At 33.2% G+C, this 17,091-nt stretch overlaps 1 protein-coding gene across 2 annotated transcripts in view; it reads right to left on the reverse strand.

Moving 5' to 3' along the window:
• Nucleotides 1–16,709, reverse strand: part of LOC146530764 (interference hedgehog-like) — a 53,212-nt gene extending 36,503 nt beyond the window's left edge. Inside the window, exons 1-2 of one of the 2 annotated variants that reach the window (XM_085199245.1) lie at nt 16,544–16,709; nt 15,581–15,656 (exon numbers count right to left, since the gene is read on the reverse strand). The gene's annotated coding sequence lies outside the window, so the exon portion shown is untranslated. The remainder of the gene's footprint in view (nt 1–15,580; nt 15,657–16,543) is intronic. The other variant, XM_085199244.1, reaches the window with a different exon arrangement.
• Between the last annotated feature and the right edge of the window lie 382 nt (nt 16,710–17,091).

The raw sequence follows: 17,091 nt of genomic DNA on the forward strand, positions 1-17,091 counted from the left end.
AAGAATGAACGATTCTCCAGTAAAGCCTCACGCAGTCACGACATGCTAAGGGTCTACGAATGTATCCAGGTGGTGCTGATGATATTTCCTTCTGTGGTGATGGTAAAAAGAAGATGATAGCACCAAATCAAGTTACTCGGAACCATCCCTCATGGTAAGCATACCACATACCAGAGGGAATCTGGAAACAAACGTGTAGTATAAAGACACTCTGTTCCCATTAAGCTACTTACGTTCCCAACTTTCCGCCAGATTCTAGAGGTATTGGTGGAACTCAACGCCGCACTTCGCTTTGTAACCTTTAAATGAAAAAATAACTTAACGTTCCTAATAAGACATTTTATGAAGACATCCTTTTAATATGTTTTTATAACGACGACGTCTCAAAGATTGTAAGCCCGCATATGCCTTGAGACCAGTAATTATATCTTTATTAAGTTGACATAAAGAGATTGAGAGCATTTTAAATTCTCTTAGGCATAGTAGTCTCATTGTTCTTAGTTTCAAAGAACACAGCTTCATTACATTTGACGGTTGACAGACTCTTTAAAGCAGAAATTAAATGATTTTGTTTTATCCAAATCTATACTTACTTATAAAAAAATGGTAACTGATTGGTATCTGTTTACAGAAGATATATGAGAAAAATTAATTATTAAATAAATAATTTTTTGGGGACATTTGACAATGTATTAGAACCCAAATTTAGTTTTTAAATGTTTTGTTTGTTTGTCTGTGCGCTTGTTCACGCTAATCTCAGAAACGGCTTAGCTGATTTAATTGCCATTTTCACAATTGTCTTTTGGCTAAGTCCGCTTAACATATATCATAATGTTTATTTTATTGCAATCGGTTCATAAATAAAGTAAATATTTCAATATAAATAAATGTACGCCATAGTATTGCTACAAAATTGGTGTTTTTATATATATATACATAAAAATTTCTTATATTATTAGATTATGAAAATAATTCAGATGAGAAACAGAAAATAAATAATTATGAAATACATGCGGGCAAACCCGCGGGCGGAGCGCTAGTACTACATAAAAAGGGCTAGACATAACAAGCATAATTGCCTTTGAGAATTATAATAAAATATAACATTTTAGAGCTAAGGTCTTTAAATTATATGTTTTTAAGATGAATAATTTCATAGCTTTAAGTAATAGGTTTCGGTGTAATTAGACATAATTGTACTAAATAAATATTTATTATATAAATATTTCCCGAAGAAAATTTGCCTATGTTCTTGCATTATTAAGGTCAGTCATGACGCAGAGGAACTGTAAATGAGACAGGTTATGGGTTCGATGCCGAATAGAGGAAATGAAATACGTATTTATCATTGAGTTCCGGCATTCAACACGCTATGCCTCCAGAATTCGGCGTAGTGTCTTAACACTAAGTTCCCTCTGCCTACCTCTGTGTGCGGGATACAGCGTGAAGCTGATTTTTATGTTTCTAACATTATTGCAATGGCTTTAAGTAACTTAATGACAACATCAAATAATTGTAAGTTATGCCAACTCGTATAAGATACCAAAGCAATTGATCAAATCGACCCGTTGATTGGACAATTGAAAGTTGAAAGCTGAACGTTTAATGACTATTGCAGCTAGCATCGTATGAATATGAATAGATATGAAAATTTAAATTAATAGTAATATAGAAAAATATACTAAATATAACAGGCCACATAATTAAATTTTACTTATTTTTAAGACAACATTAACTTAATAAAATTAATTGAATATGTTCAATTTAGTTTAATTATAAGTATATTAGAAATTCAATGGTTCGATGGTTGTGTGGGTTCGATTTCCAGTTAATGAATTTTCATGAGTTTCTTCTCAATCTCAATACAAAAAATTAAAAAACAGCAGCTTTTTTAATTTAATAAAATTTATTCACTATGTTCAATTTAGTTTAATTATAAGTATATTAGAAATTCAACGGTTCGATGGTTGTGTAGGTTCGATTTCCAGTTAATAAATTTTCATGACTTTGTTCTCCATCTCAATACAAAAAATTAAAAAACAGCAGCTTTAGCAGCTTTTAAAAGGAATGTTTTATATTAAAAAAATATTATAAAAAATCTATTCTTTTTGGCACAAATATATAATATTAATTATTTATTTCTCTACAATACAATTTACGCTATTAGTACGTATTACGTGATTGCTCTCGTTAAACATTTCTCAGTAAAACGGTCAATAGTTTACTTTACAAATAAATACCACGATCGGTGGCGAGACTGTACGGAACGTGCCTCCAATCTATTTGTTTCTTTTAACAGTAAGCACAGTGTTATTGCAACTTAAATATTAAATTAAACTTTCTAAAATAAGAAACATGATGTATTACATTGTTTAGAGTTATTTCTATACCATATATGTATAGCAAAGAGAGGAAACTTAGTGATAAGACACTCCGTTCTGCAGAAACCGCCCAATTTTCGCAGCATTGGTTGTTAACTGGCAGAAACTCAGCACCACGCATTGTTTTCTTACCAGAGCAAAGTAATCAAACTACTCATGTCCCCAACTGGGAATCGAATCCATAACAGTCGTGTTTACAGTCGGATCCTGTAATATTCCGTCAGAACGACCATAATTTATATTAATTATACCTAATAAATATCTTTAGGATTTAGGCCATTGTGGCGCATTCAACAAGTTTCTTGTTCGAGCGAAGAACAGAGAACGAAGTGTCTGGACACTTGGTTCTCTCTGTATTTTGTGCGAAAAAAAAAACAAAAACTTCTATCTTCTTTAAACGCCAGATTATTTACTTAACTAATGTATATATGGAAACCTATAAATAGAAATATCTGTATTGTATCAAAAAGTAAACGATACATTTTTTTTATAATAAAGCAGGCACAAATACGTTCTAGGACATATAATAACAGCAATTTTAAAACGATCCCCAAGATAGAACTATTTCCATCAAAACTAGTCCATAGAAAACTATTTGATCTAACAATAAATTCAACTGAAGACAGCACTTGTAGCGGAACCAATCATCGATTAACTCGTAACCTGAATACCCGGAACCGGAGACCGATGAAATGAGTGTCTAGTGTCCCGAAATAAACCCTGGAAATTGTATTATTGATTTAGAAATAGATTTAGTAACAGGATAGCCAGAGGGACCCTAGTGTTAAGACATAAAAATATTAAAAATGTCATTTCTTCGAGTAGTAATCGAACCCACAACCTATCACGCTTTTACCCCTGCGCCACAATTGGTCTCGCAAGGATATTGCGAATAGACAGAGGGAGGCGTTGAGTTACGTCATTTCACAAGCAATGTCTCGTTTGAGTGTGGAAAGTGAAGAATGGATTTTCTTGACATTAGATTTCCTCTGATCTTTGGAAAACTGGAAAATGCAGGTGTAATGTAATACGCAACGACCATAAAAAGATTTAGATAAAGATTTTTACTTAAAGTGCTATACCTGTAAGCTGATAACTACTTACTACTTACTCTATGTTTATGGGTTCGAATTCCATCAATATTAAAAATAGTTACAAATGAAAATTTTCTCATAGTATAACAAAAAAAAAGGTTTAATAAGAACAGCACTAATAACACTATAAACGAGTTTCCAATTAATCACTACGTCACCTTGGATACAATTGTAATTTCATCACCTTCGAACACAATACCACGAGAGCACTCCAATAATTTGCAATTGGAGGTGAAGCCCTTTGTATAGGCAAAACTGGGTGAGCCGTGGAAATACCACTATTTTCAATAAATTATATATTTATTTGCTCTTAATAAGTGAGGGTAAATACGGTTCACATTTTTATTTCTTAGTATGAGTTTATTATTAAAATGGTGGTTGATTTTATAAAATCAACTGATAATTCGTGCTATTTGAATTTTATTATGATTTAGTAACTGAAAGAAGCCGTCTTGGCGCAGCGGCACATGTCTGTGTTTGATTACGAACGAAATGGTTGTGTGGGTTCGATTTCCAGTTGGGATAATTAATGAATTTTCATGTCTTTGTTCTTGTAACAAGATAAAGTACAGTGTTAAGCTCCACATCTCCTCCTCCTTAAGCGGATAGAATATTTTAAGCATTAGGTTGCCTCTACCTACCGTGCTATATGCGAAATATCTCTTATTGCCTAATACAAGCTGCTACCAAAACAAGCAACAAGTAAAAAATTTGTAAAATACATAAAATTGAAAATAATAGTTTAAGTAAGTTTAACAAAATATTTATTATTTTCCATAAAGATATAATATGTATATGTAAAATAATATAGGTATTACATAAGTACTGAAAAACAATACACAGCCAATAACGCGTTCTTAACGCCTTTACTACTGTGTCCAACGAGTCAATAAAAGCTAAGCTAGCTGGACTTAAAAGCTGCTTACGAGGAATCAAGTACGTGATACAATGTAAACAACACTAGAAAAGCATACGGAACTCTGTTCCTAGTGATAATTACATTTACATAGCCACCATCACTAGTTGAATAGACTTGTAGTATGTCAGCCGTAAAAGTAATGTTTAAATATATTTACATATTCAATTGGGTAAAGTCTGCTTGTGTTTGCTGTGACAAATTATATATTATTAATTTTATTGTTTGTAATTATGAAAGAATCGAAAAACGAAATATATTGCTAAGTTAATATATATAAACAATTAGGACTTTTATACACTTTTATTTCAATAACTGTGATATATCATTACATTTCTACTATAAATCTTTGCAAATACTGTCTAAACGTCTAAACAGACTTTAGCTAAAATTAATATTTACAAAAGTTATCATTATCGGTTAGTTTAAATACTAAACTATTAATTTCATTTAAAACCAAATATTGTTATGAAATAAGTTAATTTTAAACACGGCGGTTAGCCCGAGCCACACTTTTATAGTTAAAGTTGAGCTAATTTTGTTGAGGAAGCGACAGAAAATACCGCAGTCTGTAACAATGAACACGTATTTTAAATTTTACGTGCCTTTACTCACTTGCCACCGACTGGCCTTTCAAATGCAGAATATAACAGATGAAAAATTTCTAGGAAACTTCATATCGACCATTGTGAGGAACGTCGACTGGTGCTGAGTTATTGGAAAATTGCGGTGTTAAATAAATTTTATTTTCCGCTGCATTCATAGTGTTCTGAAACAACGTAACTTGTGTACAAGATTTATGTGCATGCATATAAATCTTGAGGCCAGTCGTGCATGGGCACAAGTATGTGCTAAACGTGACAGGTTGTGAGTTCGATTTCCCACTCGAAGAAATGTTAGGAGGAGGAGGGAATATTTAAATATTTTCATTTCTTCGTCCTGGATCTTTTACGCACCAAATTCGTAAATTTTCATCGTTCTACACTCACTTATTTTTACATATTATTGTAATACTTATTAAAAAAGGCAGCAAAAAGATATTCAAGGGCTCTAACTCGCCCTTAATATACAGCCTGCTTCCATACAAGAGACAGGATTTTCTTGATATTTTTAAAACAATTTGTATGTGTTAATATAATAATTTGTTGTTTGTATGTGTATCCGACTCACACTTGGCCAATTTTATTTAACATATATTGATATAAGTATTATATATGACATCAAACTTGCTACATTTCAAATAAAAAGTTAAAAACAACATGACACTAAGAATGTCCGTCAACGATATCAGATTTCTGTTTTATCTAGATCTACTAATTAAATTCTTGGTATATGTATACCATACCATAGAATAGTACCATGTGGCTTGTGTAAGCTTCTGTTTTACTTGTAGCTTTTAACTATTATTGAATCAAGTCGTCGTGCTGTAGGAGTATTTACTCCGACTTCCTTACGAGTATGACTGTGTAAGGCCGGGTAGGTAGAGGGAACCTACTGTTAAGACTTGCCCTTTCCCACGCACCCCTCCTAAATGTGAGACTTCACCTGTAGAGTGGTGGACCTTTACTGAACACCTTTTTTACTGAACCTTTAAAAGACAAAACTTTTTACCAGAGCGAAGAAATAAAAATAATTCGTTCCCCCGAATGGGGTGAATTCTAATAAACCATGAAACATGTGTTCAATGAAATATTTGTAAGAGTCTAAATTTCAAATTTTATACAAATCGGTGGCGATTTAAGAATTTTTCCATACAAACTTTCAACCCCTTATTTGCACCCTTAGGGGGAGAATTCTAGAAAACGATGAAACACGTGTTCAATTAAATACTTTTAAAAATCAAAATTTCAAATTTTATAAAAATCGGTGCCGATTTAAATTTTTTTCCATACAAATTTTGAACCCCTATTTCACCCCTTTAGGGTTAAAATTTTTCAAAATCCCTTCTTAGTGGATGCCCAAATTACGAAAGTAAACATCTGTCCAAATTCCACGTTTCTACGCACAGCGGTTACGGCTGTGCGTGCGTCTTACCTCAGTCAGTGAGAACAAGTCCTTTTATATATATAGACTAGCGGACCCGGACGCGGCTACGCCTGCTTGAAATATAAGAATATAATTTCTATAGAAATATACTATTATATTTATTTTCATAAGGATGAATATCAAAATGACTTGGTAACGAACGCGGTCGCGTAGCGACGACGGTTGTTATTAACATGGCAGAATAAATTTCATGTCATATTAGAAAGTATTTTAATTTATTAGTACATATGTGTAATGTAATATTATATAGCACTTCTGAAGAATGCAGCTTTCATACAAAACGAAAACAAAGTAAATCGATCCAGTAGATCCAGAGATCTTAGCGTTCAAACAAATAAACAAACAAACAAACAAACAAACTCTTCCGCTTTATTATATTAGTATAGATAATGTATTAAATAATAGATACTTAACTTTATATAACCTATTCATTCAGTATTCTGACCTATACGAGAATAAATTATATTTTATAGATGTATGAGATAACTAAAATTATGTAAGCTGCTGTAAAGAAATGCGAAAAAAATATCATTTTTCAGCTTTACACTGTATCCTGCCTGGAGCGGGAATTGAACACACAACCGTCCCGTTGCGCCGCTGCGCCACGATGGGCTTATATTATTTTATAATTTTTAAATAAAATATGCTAATAAATAACATGGAAAGCAGCTTCAAAACACTAAAGATCAAATCGAACTGAATCTTTTGAATACATTAATAATGTGCACATAAATATAGATTCAATATATTAAAAAACATATTAAATAAATCTTTTTAGACTTTTAACATAAAGTGGCATATTTTCAAAATTTATTTAATTAATATTTAAATAAATTATTGCAGAAATGAATAAAAAAATCTTCAATTTATGTTAAAAATGTTCAACCAGTTATCTATACGAGTATATTAAAACTAGCTTCTAAGCATTTATACTAAAAAATTTAAATGTATTAATATTTAAAATACATAATTTATATGATGAGTAAATTGAATTTAATGTGAAAATTATTGAGATAACCTTACAACTACTCGCTCCGATCGCGGCTGCATTTTTAAATTGAATCGATTGAATCTGGGTATAAATTAAAAACCTCAATTGGAATGCGTCGACACTATTCACGTTTCAAAACATACCTATTCGTATTAATTGAACTTCACACGTTACTGCCAATCAGGTGAGTTTATGAGCTTTAGGGTCTGTACACACTATCAACATTCTAAATCAAAAACTGTATTTAAAGGTAGGCAGAGGGAACCTAATGTTTAGATATACCGTTCCCCATTTTCCACCGAATTCTGGCGACATTGCATATTCAATGGTGGAACTCAACGACACCAGAGTGAAAATATGAAAATATTAATTATTTCATTTTCTCGAATGGGAATCCAATCCACAACCCACGTATTTATATTTTTTTCTTACTTATTTCTTTAGTATGTGTCAAAACTAAAGCTTCGAAAGCTGCACGTGTGAATGGTACTTAAGCACGTGCTGAAAAAAACATCGCTAATATTAGAACGTATGGCGCAATTTCGACTCTACGCGTATAAGCGGAAGACTTGCTAGTTCCTATTTCACGGTGGCCTTTTAAAACGAGGAAAAGTCAAAGTGGCTCGATCTGAATGGGGAGAAGTGCTTAATGATGGCCTGATCTACGTGGTGGGTCGGGAAATGATGTTTTTTTTTTATCATTATAAAAACTAGATGTATATAATCCTCCTTTCCAAGTTTAATGTTAATATAATGTCAATATAATAACGTTACATAGTTATTTACTTAATATAGTATTTACTTACTTTAGCCACCACTTGGATATCTTATTACTAATATATAATAACCGTTTTTCGTTATATTATAAACGATTAAGACTATATACATATATTACTAAGCAAAACGTTAAAATCCAATCGCATTTCGAGCTCATGTTTTTTTTAGTTTTTCAACGAGGGCCGCGTTTGTGCTTAATTTACTGTAACATCAACATGGAACCTTTGGAGTATTTTCGAAACTTTTGGCTAATATCCTTTAAACTGTGTACTTCATATACTGTGTTGATGTTATGTATGTTTACTATAATACTTGTTTACTATTATAATCAGCTTCACGCTGTATCCCGCACACAGCAGGGTAGGCAGAGGGAACCTAATGTTAAGACACTCCGTTCCCCACTTTCTGCCGATTTCTGGAGGCTTTGCGTGTTAAGTGGCAGAACTCAAAGAAGAAAAGAGCGAAGAAATGGAAATATAAACGTAAATAAATATTTCTCTTCTTTCGAGTGGGGATCGAACCCACAACCCTCGCGTTACAATCACACCATTGCACCTGTGCCACGACGGCCTCAACTGTACTTACTATATATAATACATGCTGTATATAGCAGGGTAGGCAGAGGGAACCTATGCTTAAGACATTCCGTTCCCCAATGAACGACTGGCTGAAAAATACTAAATATTTAATAAATTATTGGAAAACGTGTACTAGTTTCAAACGAATGCCGCGAGCGCAACAATGAAGGGAATAAAGCCAAATTGTTAACTAATGTATACTCGTAGGTGTTAATTAATATTTCCGCATGTTGAATCCAATAACATGTTGAATGAGCCTACTAATATATGCCATATTATAATATATGTACATGTTTGCAGCCTGATTGCAAATTACTTTGATTTGTATAATATATATTAGTTGCTATTTAATTTTAAATTAAAAAAACTAAGCTAACTTTAGGTTAAGTGCGAGTCGTATTCCCCCACCGAGGCTCTTTTGCCTTCAGAATTGTACGAGTATGTATCTCAATGGGAGTACAACTTATAAAAGTTTACAAATTTTGCGAACTTACAACAAAAGCGAAGAAATAGAAATATAAATGTAAAAGAAGTTAGTGATACTTCTTTCACATATGACATTGACGTCTCTTAAAAACTAAGGAGAAAAATATAACCATAATCCATATATCGAGAAATCAATCAATCAGGAAAATATAATTTAATATTTAATTAATACGAACTGGTGAAAAAATAGCTTTAAATGTTGTTTCTCTTTTCAGGTGAGTTTGTGATAGATTAAGGTTAAAGAATATTTGTAAAACTGTGAACATTTATTTACGTAATAAATCTCTTTTCAGAGCAACTCAATTCTAGTTATAGTTTTATTGTTCACCCTAATATCCAAGGATAATTATAAAACACATTATATAAATTTAAATAAATATGTCATTTCCTCGAGTGGGAATCGAACCTACAGCCCGTCGATTATACATTTACACTTTGTGCCCTTGTGCCAAGATTGCCTCGAAAATAAGCTTCAAAGAACTTCAAAGGAAACCTTACAGCAATATTATTCTGAGGCAGTATATTTTTATATTATAATATAATATACTACAAAAATACCGGTAGACCTCGTATATCTTTATCCGCAGGTGCAGTACGAACAGGTAACAGGGATTACCATAGTAATTTATCGGCTGTTCCCAGTTATTACCAGATTAATTGAAATATACGACGCCATAGCACACAATTAGCAACAAGCATTTCAACAATTACCATCGATTCAATTAGTTTGAATGTTTTATTTTTAGTGTGACGTTGACTTTTGGTCAGTTCGATTTTGTAATTCGGATTTAATGTTTGATACATTGTGGTTATAGAATAGAAAAAATTATATCTAAGTAAATTACCGTTAAGATATTTCAAAAATTATACGCATTTAAACAGACATTACAATAAAAATTATAAATTATACTTGGGACAAAAATATTTTTTTATCTCTTTTAAATTCATATTGTATGTCTCGCACATAGCAAGAGTAGGCAGATTAAACCTGGGAACCTAGTGTTATGACACTGCGTTCCCCTCTTCACGAGGAATCTAGAGGCATTGCATGTAAAGTGACGAAACTCACATCCACGATTTGCCTCGTTAGTAGAGCGAGAAAACGAAAACATTAAACATTTGATTTTCTCGAATGGAAATCGAATTCCAACCTGTCACGTTTACATTTACACGCATGTGCCCTACACCACGATTGGCCACATTAAATTTAATAAATTTTATATAAATAATAATAGGTTTTATATAGAAAATGTAACATAATATATATCTATGGAACCTATGAAATAAATCCAACAAATGTGATATGTAATGTCGACATCATATAAACCTGTAATCGGTAATCGGCGCTAAGTAATTACTTTATTGTAAATACGACACCACGCCAGCATAAATTAGCTATATTTAACATTGGGTAACGGCTTTTAGTGTTTCTTTTATTATGATTGTTCAAAAAAAAATCACGCTTCACGCTGTATCCCGCACACAGCAGGGTAGACAGAGGGAACCTAGTGTTAAGACACTCTGTTCCCCACTTTCTGCCGAATTCTGGAGATTTCTTTCTGGAGATTTTAATTTGCCTCGACACCAGAGCGCAGAAATGGAAATATAAAGGTAAATAGATATTTCACTTCCTCGAGTGGAGATCGAACCCACAACCGTCGCGTTACAGTCATACCCTTGTGCCGCTGCGCCATAACGGTCTCTACATACATAGTAACATTATGATTGATGGCACGCGAAATCAAAATATTTGCTATTTACTTAACGTTTGTGTACTCATTGATTATACAGTTAGTTATATGATATAATATGTTTTATTTTTTTATCAGTATGTATATATTTGTTTTTTAACATATTAAATATTCTTTTAATATCTAGAACTATGTCAGTTCAGAAAAGATTGAACCTGATGGTAGTTGGTTCAATAATAACACAGCAGAAATTATATAATAAAAGCGACGTTAAGCTCTACCATTCAATACGAAATGCCTCCAGAATTCAATTGAAAGTGGAGAACGAAAGTATCTTAATGGGAACGGAGTGTTTTAACACTAGATTGCCAGGTTCCTGCTACCCTGCTATATCAGAAATAAACTTAAAAACACAAATAATAAATTAATAAAATTTAAAGCGACGTAGGAAGATCTTGCCTATGTCCCAGAAATCACGTAGGCGATCGTTTATCACTGTAGAAATAGTTTGCACAATCTTCACATATATACATATATTATATTGAACTAGTACTTATATTATACACACAATTATTAGCAAAACAATGGCACATCTGTATTTACAATAAGATATGACCCTAATACAAATTCACGTACAATTTACGTACAAGTTACGTACAATTTACGTACAAGTTACGTACAAGTTACGTACAAGTTACGTACAAGTTACGTACAATTTACGTACAAGTTACGTACAATTTACGTACAAGTTACGTACAAGTTACGTACATATATCGTACAATTTACATAAAATAGTAGTATTCGACAAGTAGGTACCTAACTATACGCTATTAGAACTACTGAAGTGTTAATCGAGTAACGAAAATGTATATTAAACAGCATTGAACTGGAAATGACTTTGATATCCTCTCCAATAATAATTAAGTCTAGTTCTAGTGAAGGTAACGTGAATTGTAATTCTTAAATTTATAAAGACAATGCAGCTGGGACATGCTCAAAACAACGTGCTTATTTTTAAAGTATTTTAATTTCCATAATATTAGGCCATCGTGGCACAGGTCTCTAATGCGACAGTTATGGGCTCGATTCCCACTCAGGGGAATTAATTATTATTCAATAATATTGGCGGCGCTAAATACCACCATTGAAAAGGCAATGCCACCAGAATTCAACGGGAAATGGATAACGGAGTGTCTTAACGTTATGTTGCCTTAGCCTACCCTGATATACCCTGATATTCCTAACCCTAATATTCACAATTCAAAAGTGCTTATAATAAGTTTATTTGAATAAAGAATATTTTGAATTTGAATTTGGATATACAGGGAATACAGCGTAAAGCTGATTTTTTTAAATATTTTTTTTTGTTTTATTAATGATGCTAAAAGAGAAACCGTGAACAATTTTTAATTATTTATTATTTTTATATTATATTTTTTTTTTTTGAATAAGCTTTACGACTCAATGTGTGTTTTTATTAAAAAAAAAAAAACATAAATAAATATTCATAAATATCAGCATCAGAGTGTAAAAAGACATCATCTTCTATCTATATATATAAAATCGAAAGGTCACTCACTCATCACGAAATCTCAGAAACTACAAGTGCTAGGAATCTCAAATTTTGCATAGGAGTTACTTATAGGATGTGGTGCTCGCTAAGACGGGAATTTGCAATATTCGATTTCTAAGGGGTTGTTTTTGGGGTTGAAAAATTGTATAACTTCGTTACTACAAATGCTAGGAGTCTCAAATTTTGCATGGACTTCACTTATAGGACGAAGGTACTAATGGAGACAGAAATAATAACGTAGTTCACGCAGGCGAAGCCGCGGACGGGCCGCTAGTAATATATAAAATTTATTACAAAAATACATCTCTCAAATAGTAACCGCTACAAATATTTTTGACGTTCATTAAAAGATATTGTGCAATTATAAAGCTACGTATGCGGTCAATGACGTGAGATCGAGACGGTGGTCCACGGAACATGTTCAATTTAGCTGATCATCGACATATAGATTATTCGGATAACTTGTTCCGGATTATTCGCTTACATAATCTCTATCCGCGTGGAGTTTGTTCTTTTATCTTATTTATTATCTTCAAGTATCTTTTTCTAGAAATAAACTTAAAATTAAAACACTAAGAGTGCTAGAAATTAAGAATGAAAATAACAACTAAATTGTCTAAAGATTGATGCTGTTAGCCCTTATGATTTATACAGGGACGCCGCCGCCGGTTAGGAGGGGAAGAGGATTTCTGTCCCTCGGAAATTGCAAGCAAGGATCGACTTGCGGCCATCAATTGGACTAGCATCTAGTATATCATTTTCTAAACTATCAGGAAATAGGTATAGGTAATATACCTTCTAACTGTGATGGTGGTAGTTCATAGAAGAAATATATTTTATAGAAGATAATTCCCCAACTTTAAGCCATCTTCGACAACTCTATTTTCAATCTCTTTTCAATTACGCAACTGTGCCCATAGACCTTGTTTAATATAACAAATTTACTTTTTATTTCAATATAAGATGGTAAAATTCCAATTTGGGCATGCAAAGCATTTTGCACGATGCCCAATTGTTAAGCGGAATTGTTTTGATCGATCAGTCAAACCTATACACGGAATATTCGACAGTGTTTACCAAACAATAGAGACCACAATAGCGTTCGTCAATAACCGTTACTGAAACGTTTGTGTACTTCACTTTGGTAATTTATCGCCTGGACGCGTTCCGAAAATGGTTTGAAAACAAAAGAATAGCTGGACGGTGTCAGCGTCCGTGCAGCATTCCGCAGTGAGTGTTCGCTAAATCGACTGACGATTAAAATTGTATTATTTAACGATACATATTACATGTGGTGTTAACAAGGAAATATGTACATTTCTCTCACTTTTTAGGGTTCCGTACCTCAATAGGTGAAACAGAACCCTTGTAGAAGCACTTTGATGTGTGTCTGTCCGTCTGTCAAGACTGACAAGAGAAGAGACAAGATTGACAAGAGAAGAGAAGACAAGACTGACAAGAGAAGAGAAGACTAGACTGACAAGAGAAGAGAAGACAGAGATAAAATTAATATCAAACATTCAGATCTATGATCCCTAGCGATAACTTCACAGGTGTACTTAAACACCTGTGAAATTACCAGTGCCTTATTTATGTAGTTATTCTTCTTACCCTGCAAAACATGAAGGATGCGTACTTATAAAAAATGTTAAGAATCTTGATTCTTTTATAACATGCATAAACCGGCTCCTCGGAAACATGGAGATCGGATTGCATGGTTCTTCTTTCGTATGAAAGCTGATATTATATAATAGAATTGGCCACTATATTGGCGTTTTATTATAGTATATTCAAGATTGTATGGAGATCGTCGTGGCGCAGGGCTCAGCGTGTGACTGTAAGCGCGACAGGTTCTGAATTCGATTTTCACTTGAGGAATTTAAATATTTAATTCATTTCTTCGCTCTGGTGTCGAAGCATAAGTGAGATTGAGAGTGAGAATTCGCCAGAAAATGAAGAACGGAAGCAGAACGGACACAACGTGAACAGAAAAAACACTAAAAAAGATATAGATTATATACTAAAAAAACTTATCAATACATTTATCGAGCGTATCTTTCCATTTTAATTATAACTGACTTAGATTAATTATAGGCGAGCTTTGTTTGAGGGGGATCGCTGCTTAACGATGTGCGACTTGCGGAGTTGGCTGGCATGTAAAAACATATATCTATAATGATACATACAAAAACACTAGTGTTAAGAAACTCCATTCCCCATTTTGCCTCGCCCCACTTTGCCCTCGACACCAGAGCGAAAAAATGAAAATATTAAAAAAAGCATTTCCTCGATGGGGAATCGAACCTACAATCTATTGCGTTTATATTCCAACTTTGTGATCCTACTGACAATATATGTATCTAGTTTTAATATTTGTAGTCGCCGAGCCCGCATAGCTCCTCGGGCCATTCTGTCAGAGCGAGGTCGGCTTAAAAGATAACAATAAACAATGCATCTTATACCTTATCCCGTCATCGTTCTACCCCGCATACTTGTTGTCTAACTGGTATTACTGGAATACTATACTAGAAGAACTATACTAGAGAATTTTATGCTATTCTACTTCATTTAAGTTTTAGAAAAAAAACTTTAAATTTCTTTTTAAATTTCCTTTCTCTGGTAACGAGGCATTGAATCCCGCCACTCAGCAAGCAACCAGCCAACCTTCAGAACCGGAGGGTAGGAAAAGGAAGTATCGTAATGGGAACAGTGGGTTCCCAAATTCCCTGCCTATCCTGCTAGGCTAACTGCTGTAACTATACTGTCTAATTCGTCGCACACGTCAATAAAATAATTAAATCAGCTGTACAAACAACTAAGCATAATACTTTCTGTCAATATTGGATTGTCTTTTTGTAACAAGGTCGACAATTGTTTTGTACACAAATTAAAAACTCCGTTCTTGAACTTGATACAACATACGCTTACAATTGACTTTAATTAGGTGATATACGTTCATATTACATTAAATATACAGATAGTGTCGCTTATAAGTGGATATAGTACACTTAGGGTTCCGTACGTTAAAAGGAGAAAAATGAACGAACCCTTATAGCATCTCTTTGTTGTCCGTGTGTTCGTCTGCCAAGACCATTTATCTCGAGATCTCGTGGAGGTATTATGCTGAAATGAATATCATATACTTAGGTATAGTCTCTTGGAGCACAGAAAAACATTTAAGAAAAATTTAAGACTAAGATACGATCAGCCTTTATAATCGTTTTTGCATTTTATATGAAATTCGCTCCATTATATGAAACCTGAGAGCTAGAGAGTTAGAGAGAACTAAAGAAAATTCCCCTGGATCAACAGTTATGAAATTTGGCAAGAAGTGAGAACTTGCAGATAGCTTGTAAATAAAGGAAAAAAAGAAATTCGTTTTACAGAAGACTGTTACAAATTTATGATAATAGTAGTTTCCTACAAAATAAGTGTGGACGATCGATAACTCAATATTTTAACTTTTATAACTTTTACTTCCCGTTGAACCACAATCCTAAAACTGATATGGAACCCTCCTTAGGCGAGTCTGCCTAAATTTAATATAATAAAATATTGCTTAAGTGTGACTTAAGCAATATTTTATTATAAAGTAACATATAAAGAAAAAATACGCTTAAGAAGTTCAGGCAAGTTAAGTTTGGACATAACGCGATAGATTCAAAGCTTCGCAAAACCGATATGGCTCAAAAAATATTGGTGCTATCCAATGTTTCTCTGACAGACAGAGGAACAAAAAAGAATAAAGATAGAGTCCTATTTTTTTAAAACAATATAAAAATATAAACAAAAACATAACAAATACAATTTATTTATAACTATTAAGTATATCGTTGAGGGTTAATGCTCAGATTGAAATGCAACCCGAAGCCGACCTGCACTCGTAACAATCGATCAAGGGCGTTATTTTATTGATCCACTAGTTTCGGGCATGCAAGGTGCGCCAGAGACGACCACGATGCACTACATTCCTCCAAGAGGGACGGGAGGGTTTAAACTTCCCAACTCACCTTTTCCCGTCGAAACACTGAAAAATAGTAAACACTTAACACATGTTTTTGTCACAACTTCAACTGTTTTCAAACACACACGACCAAATCTTTTGTTTTACATCCCTTCCGTATTATACTACCGAAATACACGAGCGTGTTTCTAAAGTTTACAAAGCAAACTGGATCTGGTGGATCGGCTTGTTCGTCCGGCGCGGAATGCTATTGTTTTTGTCTCTGTCACACATATGCCATTATTTATGTTGTCTCTCTCGTTTAGAAAGGCGCCAATGCGCGGGCGCCGACTTCTTCCTCTGGGATGAGATTCAACAAAACAAAAGCTCTATTGAAACAAGTTACTGGTAATGCCTCAGGTGGTTAAGAACTGTGATTTTGATTTTACTACAAATGGGCAAATACAATGATTTTTTCACTATAACAAACAATTACCTATACTTCTCACATAAGATGCTTATTTTAGATAATAACATGTGTTGCTTATATTAATTAGGCGTTAATAACTAAAAGTAAGTTAATAATAATATTTTTATAATAAAAAAAATATTGGA

The sequence above is a fragment of the Heliconius melpomene genome, chromosome 16, assembly GCF_056956725.1.
Source record: "Heliconius melpomene rosina isolate 202511_hmr_F chromosome 16, ASM5695672v1, whole genome shotgun sequence".
Taxonomy (NCBI): domain Eukaryota; kingdom Metazoa; phylum Arthropoda; class Insecta; order Lepidoptera; family Nymphalidae; genus Heliconius; species Heliconius melpomene.